This window comes from Lepisosteus oculatus, chromosome 23 (genome assembly GCF_040954835.1).
Source record: "Lepisosteus oculatus isolate fLepOcu1 chromosome 23, fLepOcu1.hap2, whole genome shotgun sequence".
In the NCBI taxonomy this organism is placed as follows: domain Eukaryota; kingdom Metazoa; phylum Chordata; class Actinopteri; order Semionotiformes; family Lepisosteidae; genus Lepisosteus; species Lepisosteus oculatus.
In genome coordinates, this window is record NC_090718.1 from 7464937 (window position 1) to 7485002 (window position 20066).

Consider the following 20066-nt stretch of genomic DNA (forward strand, 5'->3'; position numbering starts at 1 on the left):
ATCACCGCCTTTGATACTACAGTTTGGGTTGTGGGAGTGTGGACAAGACTACACAGCCATGTTGCTGAAGCCGAAATCTCTGCTTCCTTCAATCCTTGGAACGATACACTACTAACTACCTTCTCCCACTTAGAACCTCTTCATGTAGTTAATCAGAAAAGAGATCTTTGATTAAAGAAACAGTCCATTGCCGTCCAGTGTGCTTTTACACAAGGTGTTTTATAAGATACTGTTATAGTAGAAGAATTACTTTCTCTGCAGTTTTCATTAAAATACAACTAAATAAATGTAGAGGCATTTTACACAATCGTTTTTGTTGAATAAAAATCAGATGAAGATCAGGAGGAGTGAATTACACAGTTCATTAAGTTATTAGTTTTATAGAACATTTTTTAAATTAACTCAGCCCGCTACAATACTGATGAAGGCAGATGTTAAAACAGCTCTTTTACTGAAAAGCACACATCTGCTCTAGTTTTGAATGTGATGTTTAAAGTACTCTCTTGTTTCCTGTACTGTAATGCAGCTCACTTCAGGATCTGAAATGCAAGGCTGACCTTTGAGTCTTGCCTCTTTCCTTTCACCCTTCAGTCTCAGTTAATCCGGAAGTTTTTTACTGCCCTGTGAGTTTGAACATGAATATTTTTCATTTATGTTTTAATAACACTAAATTGCAGCAGTAAGACTGGGAAATAACGGAAACCGCCTTTAAAAATGAAGGGGTTTGGAGTTAAGGATCTCTGCAGATTTGGAAAATTTCGCATTTTAAATATAGTATCAAACCAGAAAAAGCTTACCCTTAAGTCAAGAAATCTTTTTAAAAAACGTTTTGTGCTATTGTAAGCTTAACCAGCCCTTGTATTACTTCATAATGTACATACAGCATTCAAATTCAACATTTCTTCTTTTCTGAAGTTTTAATAGACTGCATTTTGATACACTTATTTAGAAAAGGTGTAATCGAGTTCAGGTTCAGGCTGCAATGCTACACTAAAAACAGATCTATATGTAATATGCATATGTTCAGTATATAAACAATTTAAACCCAGTACAGTTTTTGTGGCTTATGCACCATTGACAAAAATACAATGTAAAAGCTTTAAAAAATGGCAAAAAGAGAACACTGCAAACAGGGGTATCATTTAAAACAGATTTATATTTCTCCTTTATACTTCCAATAAGAAGAGATACAACAGGAAAATCCAGATTCTTTCTGCTTTTCTGAATGACAGCGGGAAGGAAAAAGGGCTTCAGGATTCCAGGAAATTAGGAGGTATTCTGCGGACAATGTAGTGTATTCTTACAGGTGTAACAGGACCCTGCCTGGCATTCTGTCTTCTGTGCTAAATTAGACAGCAATTGATCCAGACAACTGTGGCAGACACCAAAGACATGCAGTGCCCTGCACCTGTGTCACCCTCACATCCAACATTAACACTCAATATGATATTTTCCAGTCTTGCTGATACTGACTGAACTGGAAAGACAAACTGTTAAGACACAATTAGATGGTTTGTTAAACAAATAATAGTTTTAAATCTTCCCACAATTGTCCCGTTTCCTTTGGTGTCTCTACCTGTACCAAGAGATGTTAGCCTCCATCTTTCCAAACACATGGGTGTGCCAGCAACCGAAAAACAGGAAGAGGAATTTACTGACACAATGAAAAGAGAGTGAAGAGAGCAAGATAGTGAGTAGGATTTGAACTCTTCTTTCAATGCCCTGTTTTGAAGTTCTTACTCACTTTTTAAGAATGCATTCTAATCCCAGATTAATACACTTCAGAATAAAACAACACAATCGTGTTTCGCCTGAATGTGTCACAGTTTACTGATTTTCTCTGAAACCATATAACACCCATTAGTCATTTCAGTTACAACTAGAAAAGCTAAAGTTTCAGTGATCTCTCAGGAACTTTCGCAGGGAATTTCAAGCTCTGTGCGGGAAATCAATTCCTTGGAGTCTATGAGCTTCAAAAACCACACCTTTCTCTGTCTCCCAGTCTGTCATCTCTGAAACAAACACAGAAGCCCCTGGTCAAGCCACTCTGCTAGATGCTGGGATACTTTACCAAGAGTTTCCTATAAGTAGCCATGTGCCAATTGCTAAAAAGGAAAAAAGTCCAACAAACAACAGATTCATTCAGATTGAATGCGGCAATGATTTACTGCATGCCTTCGTGTATTATTCTTTCTTTGTAGTTTTCAGATTCTCATGGATATATTAGTAGACTTTTTATCCTGTTTTTGTTTCCTCCTCAGGCACAGAGCGTGAGGATAGCACCTGATGAACACAGCATTCCCCCCTCTGATATTTTGCTTCTTTTCCTCTGATTGAGACGGTATATATATAGCTCCAGCCACTGCTATAATCTCCAAGTTGTCATGGGCTGAGCTCATATGCCGTTTCGCTTAAAGCGGTGCAGGCTGGACAGCAGCCAGCTTCTAACAGAAAACACCCTGCCTCCTCCCTGCTCCAGCAGACATAACGAACCCTATGTGCTTCCTGTCTTGGGACTCCAGGAATGAGATACAGAAAGAAGTGCAGACCATCAGCTTCTGTAAAATTCCTTTCCCTGAACTATGATTCATTAACTTCAGCCCACCACAGAACTGTACGCATTAAACAAATGAAGACAGGAAAACTGTTATTTTTATTTTATATTGTTCTTGTTGTACGCCTCTCATTAATATGAGATCTTTTCACAAAAGACTATTATTTGCCTCTATTGTACAATTGTTTTGTTTTTTATAAATCGGAACTTTTTCTCAAAGCATTTACTTTGAACAGGATCATTTAGTGTATTTATCCTGCCTTGAGAATTTAATCTCGTAATGAACAGTACTGGCAGTACTCACTGTTCTCTAACGCTTGTTTTGTGCGATCAGTGCACTCCCAGGTGTTATTTGTGAAAGCAAGGAGTACCAGCCGAGACTATGTAAGTGACATTTAAAACAAAAGAAGGCTTAAAACAGAAATGCTTCTTTAAATAGCAGATTTCACAAAAGCATAACTTTAAAAACTGATCATGTTAAGGGCAAGCGAAACTCTGTTGTAAGGTAGAATAAGTTTGACTTCTGTCTCCTATTTCCAGGACATCACTCAATGGGGAGGGGTTAACTCAGACCTTGGGTAATGGCTCAGCTGTGTGCCGTGGTGGAGCCTTGGTCACTTTTATGGGGAACGTGGCATCTTTCAGAGAGCATGAAATCCGAGAGGAGAGTGGTGATCAGCTAGATTAAATGTCTATAAGAGTTTATAAATACCATCACAGCAGGACGTTCGCAGAGAGCGAGGGACGTGAGCCAGATTGTTCAACAGCTTGGTTCCAAAATAAAAATCACACGATCAGGTGCGAGGGAGCCACACAGCGATACTTTTACAAGTCACTTTTCACATCTATTATCACCAGGCCTTGGAACAGGGAACCAAGACATTTACAAGGTGCTCTTGGATTGCCTTCAGCGCCTCTTCCTATGAAGCCCCAGTCATTCTGTCCTGGTGACTGTAATGTGCCACCCCTACCCCAGCAAAACACACTTAAACACTCCGAAACCAAAGCAGCGCCAGTTTACGAAGAAGAGCTGCACCCGTAAGGCCATCACAGTGTCATAACTAAGTCCACTCAAAAGGTTAAGTCATCCAAAAATGTTTTTTCTTTTTTTCAGAATAATTATGCCTTTGTTACCTGAGGGACAGGGCAGCTGACAATCTTACAATGCTGTTAAGGGAGTGAGGTCAAGTTCCAACTTCCTGGCATTCATTTTTTCCCACCCCCCTCCTCAACTCTGTGACCAGCCTACAGGGCTGGCTCTGTCTCCCAAGCCGCTGTACAGTACATGACTTCTCATAGCAGTAACTTCGCTATTATCTCCCAGTAACTCAGATAGATTCTAATAACTCAGACTCTGATTATACATTTTACCACACAAGCGCCAAATACTTTCACCTCACATTCTCAGGCTTCCCAGTAAACAGCGCCAAACCCTTATGATGAGTTACCACAAATCCTTATAGTCCCGCTAAAAATGGATTTTTGAAACAATGGATGCCACACGTGTTCTGTACTAAAAATGGAAAAAGACAGGCCTGCAGGCCTGCCTGTTAAAAAGCAACACTGTTAAGATTAGTTGTCATGAGCACAGGATAATAATGTGCTTATAATATATTACATTTCATATAACATAATATGTATGATAATATATTCTAGGTAATCATGTCCCTCCAGTCCATGGAGGAAAAAGATGTCTGTTTTTTTTTTTTATAAACTGCGATGGAGTTAAAAAAATAATATGAAATAATGTTGCTGCAAAATAATCTCAGCTTCGTTCAGTTCAACAGCATAAGGAAGAGCCAGGAAAACAACCAGTCTATAAAATACTTTTCAGGAGAATGTTACATTGTACTTCTAGCCCTTCAGAAGTTGCGGTGACGCTCTGTTCTAGCCGCAGAACAGTCTGTGTTAGAGCTGGGGACACACAGGGGACACCTGACTGGCTGTGTGTTCCTACAGGATGGGGACAGATCATGCTGAGGGACTAGTGCAATTCCCACAGTCAATCCCCATGCGCTGGACCAGTCCACTAACAGCACAGGCTCTTCGTGCTTTCTATTTTGGTTTACAGTGGCCCGGTAATGTCAACATTAACATTGCTGGACCCCCAAGCCTGACAAACACTGAAACTTGACACCGAACGCAACATTTTCCAAGTAGTGCTGGGCCGTGCACAACCAGATTTCAAACACACAAAGTAATATTTTATGCAGGCAAGCAAGGGGCTTCAATTCATGTTGTGAAATCTGATGTGCAATATCCACCCATCCATTTTCTACCTAGCCTGATACCGGCTTGCAGAGGAGCCAGAGCCTATCCTGGCAAGGGAAAGGTGCAAGGCAGGATACACCCTGGATGGGACACAACTCCATCATGGGGCGCACATGCAGACACACTCATACCAGAAGAACATTAACCTACCAGTATGCCTCTGGACTGTGGCAGGAGACCCACACAAACACAGGGAGAATATTTGCAGATAACATCCCTGGTCCAGAATTTGACAGAGAGGTAGAGAGAGATCACTTTATTGGCCATATCCAATTTCTTGTAGTAGGAATTTGTCTTTTCACATACCCCAACTTGCTCTCCACGAGACACACAAGACAGGGAGAGAAGCTTGGGGTCAGAGTGCAGGGTCAGCCAATTACACGGTCCCCCTTGGAGCAGTTGGGGTCAAGGGCCATGCCCAGAGGCCCAACGGAGTAGGATTCCTCTGCCGGCAGTGGGATTCGAAACGGCAACCTTTCAGCCACAGGCGCAGATCCATAGCCACAGAGCCACCACATCGCCCAAATTTGAGCCCAGGTCCCAGTATTGGACTTGCAGCAGTGCACTAACCACTGTGCCACCGTGCTGCCCATGTTGGGAAATATCTCATATCTAATTTGAACCAAATGAGTAACTACCTGCCTTCATTAGCCAGCAAAATGCTGACTCACTTCAGAAAGCAGAAGCTCTGACTTACTCAGTCGAGCAATTCACAACATAAGAATGTCAGATCTGTGTGGGCGGGGGATTTCATGTGACGATGAGCATTGCAATGGTGGGGGGAGAGGAGAATTCTCCGATGACGAGCGTTTCACAATCAAAACCTGCTTGATATTTAAAAGCTCTGCGGCCACTGGCCCTCTCCCCTCTGACACACGTGGAAAGTTGGTGTCCGGTCTCCAGGCCAGCGCAGCGATGGCTGAGTTGGAAAGACGGGGGGCCCCCACGCAGCCTGTGCTGTCTGGAGCGATTATTTGGCTGAGCGCGCTCGTGTGTGGTGTCAGGCCCCTGCGGTCCAGCCAAAGCAACGGTGAAACTGATCTACATCATGAGCCCACAGAGCCAGGCTGTCAGCACCCCTGCAGGACAGCACTATAAACTAGAACAATCAGAAAGTAGATTTTAGTGTTACAGTACGTTCCGATATTAGCAATCTGCTTTGTATTTAAATCTCTAACAGATGCACGGAAATGCATTGCCGCACGCAGAATATATGTTGTAGTGTGCTTAAAATCCATTTAACTATAGTCTACATATCTTTAAAATGCAGTTCCTTACTGCTGACTAAACATGTGTTCTTTGGGCTATTATTATAATTGCAACATACAGTACAGCAGTCACGTGCGATAGATAAAATATTCTGTTTGATTTTAACGCTGGTGATATTGTTTTTGGATACGCACGATGGCACGTGGTTGGCTTTGCTGTCCCACAGCGCTGGGGCCCTGGGTTCAATTCCAGACCCGGGGTGCTGTCTTTATGGAGTTTGCATGTTCTCTCTGTGCTCACATGGGTGACATGCTGGTAGGTGAATTGGTTTCTGGGAAACTTGCCACTTGGGTGAGTGTGTGTGTCAGTATGTGCCCTGGGACACCCACTGATTGCCAGAATAGGCTCCAGCTCCCCCACGACCCTGTATGAGATGATGGATCCCTATTGCTGCTCATTGTTTTAGATGAAGTTTCTTGTCTTCTGAAAGCAGATTCTTCTGGGTACATTATCAAGAACATTTTTATAAATGTAGAGGTTCTGTAGTCTCCATAAGAGTATTTCTAATGAGTCATAATCAACATTCCTACCTGGATTATATCTGCAATTACATTATAAAGTAAGAACACTTTGGAAAATCTATAGTTTGGAGAGGCAACCATTTTTAACTTCTGTGTGCATCTGTGGAAACAGATGCCTTAAGATTATCACCATCACTAGAGCACTTGAGCATCTTAAGGACAGGAACACTTAATGTCTTCTGTTATTCAGTACAGCTTACAGCTACTGTGTGCAGAAGTCATTATTATTTGCCTTGTTTTGTTGTGTGTGTTGGTGTATGCTGGTTTAGTGAGTATGCAAGTACTGTAATAATTGTCTGTCTGGGTACTAGTCATAGCCTACCAGAAAGCTACAATGAAATATTAATTTATCCATGCAGCTCTAAGTCAATATTACATTTAAAAAAAAAAAATGGTGAATACTGTTATGTTAAGAAATAATGAACACTCTGTAGGAGCACCAATTATAGCATTCTAATTACATTTCTGGGTCTGAAACCATAAAGCTTTGTGCCAATTGAAATCAAATAATGCATACACACAATTAGATTGAAAGGCACCGATCGAGCACAAAGCAAAGAGTAACAAATAAAAGCTTGCATAAGCATTATCGTAGCCATCTAATGACTTGCAAAACTGCATATTAATGACAGAAAATACAGCTCATTGAGACAAGCTTCAGCAATCATAGAAACGTGCTACCTACATGTATATGTTGCTGCCGGTTTTGGATATTAAATATACTACCTGCAAAAGTGCTTGGAGGACACTAGTATGTGGGCAAGCAAAGTAACTGTTCCTTGTTTGATCTTGCACAATAATAATCCTTAGCTTTATTGTTTGGTTTAAGCAGTATAAACAGAAGCAACAGAAAAGTACTGTACATCTCTGTCTAAGAGGCAACATGGTTTCAGGAATAGGCTAATTTTGCTCATTCTTCCTCTTTCCTGTCTCTTGCCACCCAAGCAATGCTTCTCTTAGCACCTCTCGAGTCACTGGATCATGCCAACGGTGCCATGAATTAAAAGCTCAGACTACAGAAGGCCCTCTAATTGCAGGACGTGCAGTGTCTGAGCGCACAGCAGCCTCGTCAGGCAGTGCTCTGTGCTCCCTGCCGAATCGTCGCCTGCAGGTGGAGGGAGGGGGGCTGGATTTCTGTTCCGATAATGGAGGATGTTGGGGGGGGGGACGGTATTTCTGGAAGTTAATCCTGCACCACAATTAGTTTTCTTTGTTTGAAGGCGACTATACCAGTCATGGCAATGGAAGCTTTTGACCTGCTTTTACCAACGCAGAATGACTATTTTTTTTCAAGAAAAACACTGTACGGGACACTGGTGCAAAACAAAACACATCTGTCCAAGAAATCCACAATGGCATATGATCTTCACACGTATGTGGTGGAATACTTCATCAGTGCACGCATCACTCCGATAGACACTACAGTCCATCTGATAGGACGGCTTGCCATCACATCCATGGTCCACCACCAGCACTGCTCCTTGTGCTGCTGAAGCCCCTTCATGTGAGGGCAGACTGCACATCAATGATTTCTCAATAATCGTACATTTCTCCAAAATCCCAGAGCTGCAGATCAGCTCTTCAGCCCGAAGGCTACAGTATGTACAGTGTAACTTCCACATCTGCAGCACCATGACATACCCTTTATATTATCGAATTTCCGAGTCACATAATCCAGACCCAGTTTTAACTTGGTTTCGAAGGAGAAGATTCCTCATACTGGAACCATTTACCGCACCTTGCAAAACAAACATCGATTAAGAGAGACGCATTCGGGGAGCACTGTACAATAGTTGTGCAGACGCCACGAGAACAAAAAGAGTTTGACCGGACTTCTTTTGGGATATTCGTCGTCTGCAGCCGTTTCTGTAAACCTATGTAAAACAACGGTGTCTTGTGTCTTTGCCATATTACTATTGACAGATCTATCTAGATGCCTTGATTCCCGTCCAAAAGAACGAAACAACAACGGCAACAAGTCAAACACCCAGACGTTAATGAAAAGCAGCCGTGACATGCTGTAAGCCGAGCGAAACTAACCACAGTTTAAGTCTGTGCTGAAAAGTGGTTTACCCTACAGACCCAAGATTACAGGCCCTGCGCAAAACTCCATTCATTATGTTTGCACAGACAGTCTATGTACTATGTCTATGTCTTTGACAGTCATTCACGAGACTTCATGGGCAGCAGCCCCATATCGCCATGTAAATCTCTGATGCTTTCTCAGTTTGGGAGGCTTAGAAAAATTCCTTGGTTCTACTACCGTGACAGCACATACCAGAGCAGTAATATCTGAGGCACGACTGCCAAAACTTTGGGCCCGCCGTCTGCAGAAGTTACAAAATAAAGCATTTTTATTCTTTTTCGGTCTTGTTTTTTTATTTTGGAAACACCAATTGATTTTTTTCTAGAAGCCTAAAGGAAATCATGAATGTAAGAAAGTTTAAATTTTTTTAACAGTTTAAAACAAAACGCTAAAAAACAAGAAAATGGTCCTTGTTTTGATGTGTCAAAACAATTTAACCTAACTTCTTTAAAAAGGTAATTTCTTAAATGATTTACCACCCAGGTTATTTTTCAATTTGTTAAATTATTTATAATTACAAAATTATTTTATTACATTTTTTTAAAAGTAGTGAAATAATAGCCTGCATTTTCAGGTAGTTGATATGTATATATATGTTCCTTGCTGAATTACTAAAGCCAAATTGCATGTAAAAAAATTGTAGTATAGTTTTTGAGAAGATTGTGTTCTATGTCCATAAGAACTTAAGATATACCGACAAAATATAAATATAATTGCAAATTACCCATTGTGTCAAACATGCCATATGTGCTGGAATAAATCTGCATAAATCTTGTCAACACTGCTAAAAGGTGCTAAACGACTGCTATTTCTTTACAGATTTCTAAAGGAATTTGTGAGCTTTGCTTAGATTTCAGAATTTTGGTGACAAAAAGTAATGTAAATGTTCATACAGTGCCTAAAAACACTGAATTCCATTTGTTAGCAATCGCTAAGCATCTCCTGATAGAGTCAAACTTACTATCAGGCAGTAGGTATGTTATTAAAGGTCTTTAAAAGTACTGAATCTGTTCATGTGGTGTCAATTACAGTAAAATCCCGAGAAGGTTTAAGATAAAACCCTTAGTGCCACACTGAAATTCTTCTCTAATTATTTTTCTCAAACACAGGATGCTGAACTGGATAGGGTGTAATCATCTATTGATTATTTATGAACGTTTATGTATGGGTAAAAACAACAACGACAATAAAAAGATTATGCAGTGAGAGATCTCTCTGTGTACTTTGCAGCGTTCTGTTAAAACAGCTGGAGTCTTCTGGAGAGCAGGAACGGAGAGAGCAGATGGAGAATGTGCGTAAGACTGAGGTACGTTTTTTTTTTTCCAGAGAGCTCTCTGAAAAGGGTTCCTAAATCACACTGTATGTCCCAGGAAGAGAAAGCCGCCAGCTTTGTAATCACACTGCGGCAAAGAATATTGCAACACAGTGTAACAGGAAGAAATCAAACACCCGTCCTTGTTTTGAGGTAAGAGAATCAAATTCACGTTCCCTTATTTCCACTGACAAGAGTTTAACGCTCTTACAGTCTGGGAACTCTCAGACATTAAGAACTCATTTGTGGCGAAAAAGTAACACTACTGCAGTGCCTTACTGCTCAATTGCAATTCTCTCAATGTCAGCTGGGCACTGCTGCTTTCTCTCAGTTAATGTACTGAAAGCAACACAAAATGCTGCTCAGGGGCCTTGTGTTTCCACAGGACCAAGTACCCCCACTCTGGTTCACAGCTATTCTTTTATTAATAACATTTTGGAATAAGCAAGACAACAAGAAAATGTGTGACGCTAATGAAAGAGGTGACGTCGCTGCAAAAACCCACACAGGAGGCAAACAGCATCACACAGTCAGGGAGGAACACCAGAACAAAAATATCCCAGCATTTTACAAGACTGAAAACAATTCACTGATGTACAGTAACACAATGCGCTCCGAAATGAGCAGGAAATGGAACTGGAAAAAAGGCACTTGAATGAATAATCCCATTGAAATGGACTGAAAGAGACCGGAATCAGGAAGTGTACGAGAGGCCACTTTAGAGCCAGGATAATATTTCTGGAATGACTTCTGCTTTTGTTTCAAAGCACTCAACATCTTGGCCATCCAGTCAAGAACTAAGTATCAATTTTGCAAAATGTCTCTTTACATAAAAGCTTCCCCCCCCCGAAGTAAAGCAGGACAGCCTATCAATTAATTACAAGATCCCACAGTTCTTTTAAATATTTCAAATCTGGATCTACACTATAACTTTTACAGACGCCTAAAAGAAAAAGAGAATATTCATAAAGATGGTTTGTTATTTATTTCAACTGTTCTTTTTGTAATAAAAATAATGATGAGTTCTCTGGGTTATAGGGGTGTCTGTAAAGTATGCTGAAGACTAACGCCCATTTAATGTTTTATAGTGTGGGATACCCAACACAGGGTCAACACACTGCCACGCTAGTGACTCGTCCATATACTCTGCTTAAAATGAATTATTAGCTAGGGCAGCAAATCTGTCAGAGCTTTCCTTCGCTTCCAACACAGGGAGCAGAAAACTGAAAGGATTTTTTGGTTTTCATTTTTATGGCATACAGTATATACCTCTTTTGATCTTACACTGAATTCAAAACCAAACAGCCCTAGCCTCAGACTGCCCTGCCATTACTCAAGCTGTCCATTATAATAAATGCAAGATTTTACAGCTATGCTTCATATTTCTTTCAGTGATGCTGCATTAATTCATAGAGATCATCGGCATTTCCAAAGAGATAACTAAGAACAAAGAAGAAGGTTCTTCTGCCTTATTTAGGTCACTTGATGCTGTATAAATAACCAGACATAACACATTTTTCAAATTCTCCTTTTTTAAATCCTTCTGTATGAGCAGTTACTTTCCTGTAAAATGCTTTTTAGATTACAACTCAGAAAAATAATGTCAACAGAGTATGTTAATAAAGCACAACTTTGTTAGTCCAGCTTCTCCCAGTTTTCTTTATTGCAGAAAGTATTTCCCATTGAAGTGCCATGTTATTTTATTAGTTGGGTTTTATATGTCCTAGAAATGTTGATTTAGTACTAAGGATGTTCTATATACAATATTCTTATGTCCTGTATGATCTACTGCCTTTATAGATAGAATTAAAAATGGACATTTATCAATCGGATAATCCATTCATTTGCTCAAGTCTTCCACCATATTCTGTTTAATAATAATGTTTTTTTCTTGCATTTATACAGGACTATGTTATCTTCATCCACCACTGAGGTGCAGCATCACACCCCAGGAGGAGAAAGGAGAAAATGTTTCAGCGTTTAGAAGAATTAAGAAGGACCTTTAAGAAGGCCAGACTGTTCCAGCCCAGAGTGGAACTCAGCCAGGAAACTAGGAGTAACACAGCTACACTTTTGAGAAGTCCCACGTGATCTTAAGTGTCCAAGCAGTCAACTAGATCCAACTACAGTAGGTTTAACATCTCACCTGAAAGATGGCACCTCCTACAGGAGACATGCAATAACCTTACAAATCATTTCCAATTGACAAAGCCTACACTCCCAAAACACAGACATGGCCTGTCCCAAAAACACAAAAACGTCTTCCAAAATGTCAAGTAGGCCAATGAAGGAGACATCTTTCCACACTCTAACAATGTACTTTTCCGGAACAATCTCTGACATCCCCTGTCCTACCCCTCAGACTCCGCTTATAGAAATTTTACTATGGTAATCATTCTCAAACCTAAGACTTAGTTTCGCTGTTTTTTTTTATGACTAGTGTTCCCAGCTGCAAAGCCCAAACATTGCTTCCTTCACAGCCATAACTTCTCTAACATGACTAATCACTGTAATTGAGAATGCGTGCCATATTGCATTTGTACCTGAAATTAATTAATTATTTCGCATCGATAGGCCCTTCACTCAAAAGCACTGCGCATGTTGGTACCCTGACAAGCTTCAAAGCTCAGCGGAACTATGCATCTAGAGTTACTGCACTCAGCCATGAAGATCAAACAGGCGTTTCATTTAACTAGTGTATACTTATCTATTCTCAAATGCAAAGTTAAGAATAATATACTGAAATGTATTAAAAATGTGACAAATGAGTATTGGGACCCCAAGCAGTGTAACTGCTTATCCTATTCTTTTAATATTAAAACATATTTCATGCGTTGCAACTTCACAGTACCGTATTTCTCTGTAGACACCTCCCTGGAGGTGTCTTTGTCTAAGTAAAGGTGAACATAGTTTATACCCCCATCCTCCTTGTTATTACATTTATTTCTGTGGTAGAACTACGATTCCCTATAATCAAGTATCAAGTGCACATGTCAAAGATGGTTTCAGCCTGCAGGTGCAGGAGCCTGTGCTGTCTGAAGTCTGCTGAACTCTCAACTCCCCAAAGGGGAGCAGTAATAACCCAGCTCCATCACCTCTGTAATTACACAGAACCTGGTCATTTTGTTTACACTCAGCAATAGTCAGCATTTGTTCATTTTCACTGTGTTTGGAATAACAATGCTCTGTTTATCAATCTCCTTATTCTGCAAGATACATGTGACAAAAAAAATGAAATTGTAGTTACTTTTATCTGTATTCACTGACCTACAAATTACATGCAGAATTCAATGATGGTCAAATGAGTCTTAGTTTTCAAAGGTTTGAATACAAGAAAATAAACCTGAAGAATATATTTAATACAAAACCTCATTTTCATCATTTTGCCTTTTTATATTTACTAGATCTACTTATAAAAATGCTCTTTTGATTTCAAAAGCGTTCAAAAGTGTTGCTCCATTCTACTTCCTGTCTTTCTAAGAGTAATTTTTAACTGCTATCTGATGGGCCATATCCATCAAGAAACAACAGTGTGTTTTGCTGAGTAACAGCAGCCTGCTACTTTCCCAATCTCCATACATTTTAATGTAATATATACCATCTCTACACATTCATGAAGCACAAATTAAAGTACACACTTTGTGCACAATGTTGCTCGACTTTTAACAACACAACCCACAGTGAAGGCTTCGTTGATGCAAGGTAAAAAAATATTCAGTTCAACTAGTTCACATAGGGAGATGCGTCGGCATGCGTAGGCCACAAAGGAACAGGCAGCGGGTTTATTCCAGGCTGAAAAGAAAGGAAACTCAACGTTTCGGCTATGGAGCCTTCTTCAGGCTGTGCTGCACATCCGAAACATCGTGTCTCTTTTCTTTTCCTTTCAGCATAGCATAAACCTTCACTTGATCAATCTCAAATTAAGATTAAAGTGCACAACAAAATCATAAACTGAATTCCGTATAGAAGACCATGTTTAAATTCTACCAATCCATAAATTCTAATTATCTCTTTCATTCACCTGAAATCTTTACTACTGCAGATGAGGATGATTGAGTGTTCACAATAGCAATTAAAATATATCACAATAAAGCACAACAAAAAATATTAGCCTAAATAGTAAAAATGTTGGCTCAAAATTCCAAATTCTGACTGTATCAGCCAGTTATAATTTGAACTGAAAAATGGCAGAACTTTTCTACTATTCCGTCCATCCAGAAACACTTAAAGTTGGCTGCAATAAATATATTCATACATTCTCATTTGGGATGCACTTTTGTAGACAAAATGCCTTGCAGGATAACTCCTTTGTCCCACTTCTGCAGCTCTTAAAAAGTTCTGAACACGAACTGATGCTAACAGCAAGGCCGATCGTTAGATATGTCCAGTGCTGACCAAACTCTAGAGTCGGAGAGCTGTTCCTACTGTCCAAATCCCCGGTGAAGGTCATGCCGGACAAGACCTGCTGAATCGGCACCAGCGAGTTCACCACGGGAAGCTGTTTTTCACATGAAGACATCCAAGAGCAATCTCTTGCTTCCATTCCTCGGAGAGTAATTGGGATCAGCAAAGCTTAGCAGGCAAGGCCAATCGCATCCAGTGAGGGTGTAATGCTACTGCAGCACACAATCTTGAGATGTGCTACAAAATGAACAGGATCGCCTCCATCATAGGAGGCTGGTTCTGAAAGAGGGCCTTCAAAGACAGATCCAGCAGCCAAATAGTTTAAGTAGGGAAGGGGGAGGGGGGGTTATGAATAATTCTGGCTTGATTTTTCCCCTCTTGTAGAATATAAATGTAACAATCAGCAACTTTGCAGCAGTGCGCATTCCTCTCAGCTCACACAACAGCACATAAACTCCACAACTATGTGTGCGGGTTATTCTGCACAAAATGAATACCACAGTGAGCAGTCAGGAAGATCCAGACCAAAGGCAAAACCTGGTCAAGTATGTTTCTTGGACCTATGAGATGGAGAACAATCAGGTTTAAAGTGATAGTTTCTCTCAGAATCCTTACTCATGTAGTTTATTTCCTTCATTTTGTGAGAGGCTGAATCATTTCATTTGTGATTAAATTGAAAGCTCCAGGAATCGCAGAATTGCACCTAATAATGAAATAAAGCAAAATGGTAGATAGAGGGGAATGAGAATATGCAAATTATGCCAGGGTATTTTGTATTTGCTGTTTTGGCCCCAGGCTGGTTGTCCCACGACACAAATCATCAATTAGGATCCCAGCAGGCCTTGCATTTAAATTGGCATTATCTCTTATCTGCCTCACAAAACAACACACTTAAATCCTTACAACGCAACTCATTGGTCCTTAGCACACACACACACGAAAAATCACATACGTGTGTGTAGCAAAAGAGTTAAGGTTGCATGTTGTACATGTGCCACATATGCATGGAAAAGCGGTGGAAAAACACTGTAACACACATAGACAAGGCACCTGAGGAAGAGCCTCACTGGTCCTCCTCACTGACCCACACACAGGGAAAAGGAGGCACTGCACACACCTGTGTGTCCAAGCACACTGATGTGGTCTCCCTGTCTAGAGATGCAAGCACAGTTGGTTTTGAAAAGAAGGTGCAACACTGTCTTAACACTCACATTGATTTAGGTTGACTGGAGGGATTTTAAAATTGGAGACAATAAACCTTTATAAAGTTCTTTTGCACAGGACACCAACAAGACACTGTACCATAATATATAAATTGGGTGCATTGAATCTTAAATTACTCAAACTTATTCTCCCTTTTTAAGTTAAACTCTACAGTTCAATTGCTTATCGTCGACCAATCGAAGTTAATTATGAATAAATCTGAATGAGAGAGATGCTGTGTGCTTAAGAACATATTTTGTTGTCAGAATATTGCCTTTTTACAAACCTTTTCCAATGTGCTCACTTTATCTTCCTTTTGGCAAAATGGCAAAAATTAAAATCTCATACCAGAACTGAAAAAATATAACCCATGACCGCCCCTCGAAATGGCCGCTATTAAGAATACCCTGAAGTTCAATAGCTTTACTACAGTACAAATGTTTAGACATTTCCTTTTTATTTCTCCACGGCTATCTTATCCAACATTATTTGCAGAACATGTGTTAGAACACATAAGTACAATACCTTATTTCACAGATGTTCAACTGAAACCTTTATGAGGCTAACTCAAGGTTAACTTAAGTACTCATCTGAAAAAGCACTGTCGGTACTAAGTAGCATTTAATTACTTCAAAAACTTTTTACTTTTTAGCTAAAACCTGCAATGATTCAAATCATAATAAACAGAACAAGAAATAATGAAAGAATCAGACTAGAAATACATGACTGGTAAACTAGGACACAAGAATTATATCTCTAAAAGATATCAGAACACTTCAGGTCAAACTTATTATTAAGAAAAACGTTTTCCACCGGTGTCGCTTGTCATCTCTTTCTGTAAGCTAAGCAAGATCTTGAAATGTTATTAACGACGAATTTTAATCCCTTTTCGAGCTGCAAAATGGATAATTTCACATTTTTTTCCATTAGGTGCGCACTGTCACCTTCATTTGCTATGCTGGTGAAGCACAGAATAAGAAATTTAAAAATGACGTCCTGCAAGTGGAAAATACACATTGTTATATTTTTGCAAATTATGGCATGTTTATGAAACCAAGATAATGGGCATAAACTGCTTCTTAAACAAGAAGGAATGTAATCACAAAGCTCAAAAAAGTGCGCTGGTTTAAAAGAAATAGAAAACCGTTAAGCAACAGTATAAAAAAATGTCAAGTGCCTTATGTATTCAAAACGTTCGATCAAGAGAAAGAAACTTCCTCTGTCTTGATTCTGGGAGATTCTTTTGAGGAACATGATTCTGTTCGTTGATCTTAGTGTTATTCGACAAACTTACAAAACGGCATGTGTATATAATTTGTTTTTCTTGTACTGTCCAACAAAATACGGTTGAAGACAAAAGCAAAACCGACCACCTGATCGTCTTAGTAGTTAAAGCGGATCGGCTGCCTCAGGTTTAGAATGGCAAAGGTACTGAGCTGGAGTTATCTGTATCCCTCACTAAAAGACGGTTTGATTTCAGAGTTTTTAAAACAGAAAGAAGTCAGGACCGCAGCACAAAGAAGGGCAATGTCTGAGAGGAGAGAGCAATAGCCGTACAGGATACACATCATCCATGGAAAATAAACAGTGGGAACGACCCGTGACTGACGGCGAGAGTCACTGACAGCACACAAACGCAATCGCACTAACCTAATCAGATACAGCAATAAAGCGGAATTATATCCCGTCAAAGTGGATTTACAGTGTTTGTTTATTAAATATGCTGTTTCGGACTGAATTCTGCATGCCTGATCGAATTGAGTGAAACACGAGCGTAGTGTGTGCCTCCATCCTTCCTTGGGATATTTTAAAAACCACACTCTTAACTGGAGACATATTTGGTTAAAGGCAGAGATGAAGTCTAATAAAGCACACATGTTTAATGTAATTGTTATTTTACTCAATAGTCATGCTTGATATCAAAATCTTTCTTGCAGCTGAAAGTTAACCAAGAAAGTTAACCAGAAACATAACAAGCAGGCCGACACAACCAATTTCGACTACACTGAGCTGAATATAATTAAAACCTAGGAAATGAACATAGGAAATTAAAATCCACAACACTATTAAATAAAAAGAGGCACGTTTCTTAAAACAGTTGTAAAGTTTTAGTAGTACAGTTGCTGTCAAATTAAACGAATCAGGGAAATATGTTAAATAAGGAGTTTCTGGGAAGCTGATTTTTATATGCAGCGTCTAACACTGCGTCACATGGCAAAGATCACAATGCAGTAGTTTTACAATCAAGTGTGAAGTCAGGCCTTAATCATTAAGAGTGGGGAACATTTTAAAATGGGAGGGAGGGGGGGGGGGTGTTTTAGCAGATCTGACACTTTCAAAGGTACTGCTCAATAGGTCAGGAGAAACTGGAAAACTCACAGGGAGCAGCTTTTGTAATCTCAGTGCTGTACTCTTGAGTTACACTTGTTTTCTGTTTAATAAACAATTACACTTATCCTAAGGGAGCAGGGTCAGGCAACGTTAGCGGCCCATAACCTTTTTCCTACAGAATGTGCCGGGTAAAGTCACAGAAGTAATAACGTGTTGCTACAATAATTTGATGTTGTCTGGCAGCCCCCGCCTCACACTTTCTCGTCTTGTGATAGCCTCCTTAGGAAACATCTGAAGACCTGATTACATCGTCTGCTCAACACTTGAGGGGCAGCATTTCATACCACTTCACCAAAAGCGTACCTCCGTAAACGCGTTTTCATACGCTGGACTCCGCGACGATTAACGTAGCGGCTCAAAAATAAAATGTGAGGTTTTCGTATCAAAGTACACTCCACTGGTATCGTTCCCTGCCACCAGAGTACCAGAGCGCATATGTTATCCGATTCAATATCGCCGTTTTACAATAATGACAATGTCAGTCAATTCCAATCCGCTTCCTGCGTTCAAAAAGAAAACTAGAAAACAGTATTGTTGAATTCGTGGTATTGGTGTATTCTTAATACGGACATTTCTGACCCTTAAATACTCTGTGACCATCTTATAAGGGGGAAATAGCATCATGAATATTTAGCGAGAAATGATTAAAACTTGCAAATTGCGAAAAATCTGTCGCGGGGTGATTACAGGGTTTTTACACCCAAAACTGCAGTTTAATTGCATTATCCTAGTTTCTCGCTTGTAGTTCGCTACTTTATTGCAAAGACAGTCCAGACATCTTCAGACGACTACTATCCCGCTAACTGCACATGCAGGTTTACCTCAGCACAGCGAAATGCGTAATACTAACTGATCAAAATGGAGCGCATGATGAACTTCGTGTACCAGCTTCCTCCTGGCAATACCAGTTTTTATCTTACAGCAACCACAATTAAAGTAAGAAAAAACACGAAATGGCTGAAGTGAAATCATATTCGATTTATTGCATTAACTTGTTCTCTTAACAACTGAAAATTGTCGCACATTTGTCGCAAAATTCACGCGATTGGTTTCCAAATGTTTTCATGAGTACTGTCACAGCTTTCCAAGCACAACTGCTCCAACATTCATGAAAATGCCGTTCAGAAAATGACACGAAGACGACAAAATAAAGTCATATTTTATGAACTGTTCAAATCAGCTAAAGAGCAAAGCTGCGCTATTGTGAATAACGGGATCAGAAAACTAGTTTATCATGAGGGCTACAACATTTCCTCAAATCCCCCGGAAAAGTAAAACAATAATAAAACCTATATAAACAAATAGAAACTTTCTGTAAATTCTTTCGAGGAAAGAATGTTCCTTCTGCTTGCACAGAACACAAAACAAACAATTATTTCCTACTTGTATAAAAAAATTACCTAAATAAAGTTTATTTTCTATAAACTGTCGTCCGCACTAAACGGAATGAGTTACGCGCAATGCGGCTTAATAAAAACACATAATGACAATGTAGCTACAAATGTATCCACTACTGGTTTTGCGCAAACCATCAATAAAAAAACACGAGGTTTCGGAAAAGCGCTGGAAGCAGATTCAGAGATCTTCGAATGGCTCCACACGCGAAGGAAAAGACTGTTTTGACAATTGTGCAGTTTTACATATACATATTCTAATTCTCCAAACATAAATTAAATATCACGCATCATAAATGCCCACTGTGCACAAACCTGTGCATGCATAATTTAATTGCCCTATGCAAATAGATTTTCGCCCATGCACCACGAAAACACTGCTCCTCAAACTTAAAAAAACGCCTAGCTGAACAAAAGATAAAAGTAATCTGGACAGAGATTTTCTTTTTTTAAAAAAAAATCCAAAAATAGCGTTCAAAACAACTGAGTTATGTACGAGGCAATACCACGGTCACAATCCTATTTATTCAAATTCTAGCCTAATAATGATCCTGCGAACGCATTGGAAAAAAAAGCGCAAAATCCGACGCTCTGCCTTTTTCCTCGGCCAATGCAAATATCCATCTCTTCACAATGCGAACCTTCACTTTCCCTCCCTCCT

At 39.8% G+C, this 20066-nt stretch overlaps 1 protein-coding gene across 1 annotated transcript in view; it reads right to left on the minus strand.

Moving 5' to 3' along the window:
• Window positions 1-20066, minus strand: part of pknox2 (pbx/knotted 1 homeobox 2) — a 96560-nt gene that overhangs the window by 76215 nt on the left and 279 nt on the right. The window lies entirely within an intron of this gene.